Raw genomic sequence first — 532 nt, 5'->3', positions numbered from 1 at the left:
TCTCTGATCCCTTCCTTGTTAAAAGTTACCAGGCTTCCCGCCGGGCGCAGTGGCTCACGACTGTAATCCCAGCACTTTGGGAGGTCGGGGGGTTGGGGGATGATCACGAGGTCAGGAGAGCAAGACCATCCTGGACAACATGATGAAACCTCATCTCTACTAAAAATATAAAAATTAGCTGGGTGTGGTGGTACGTGTCTGTAATCCCAGCTACTCAGGAGGCTGAGGCAGGAGAATCGCTTGAACTCAAGAGGCGGACGTTGCAATGAGCCAAGATCGTACCACTGCACTCCAGCCTGGGTGACACAGTGTGAGTCTGTATCAAAAAAAAAAGCCGACCAGGGTTCAGAGAACCAGGGTTCAAAGCCCAGGGATGCAGAGGTTGCAGTGAGCTGAGTCACGGCATCCCAGACTTTTTTAAATGCTTGCAATATTTTCAACTTACAGAATGCTACAGGAATAATGTACGTACTACCTAAAAGGATGTCTAAACATTTTTTAATAAAAATAAATAGCTACAGTGACAGATTTT

Source organism: Mandrillus leucophaeus, unplaced genomic scaffold (genome assembly GCF_000951045.1).
Source record: "Mandrillus leucophaeus isolate KB7577 unplaced genomic scaffold, Mleu.le_1.0 Scaffold120, whole genome shotgun sequence".
In the NCBI taxonomy this organism is placed as follows: Eukaryota; Metazoa; Chordata; class Mammalia; order Primates; family Cercopithecidae; genus Mandrillus; species Mandrillus leucophaeus.
Note: the sequence above shows the minus strand (reverse complement) of the source record.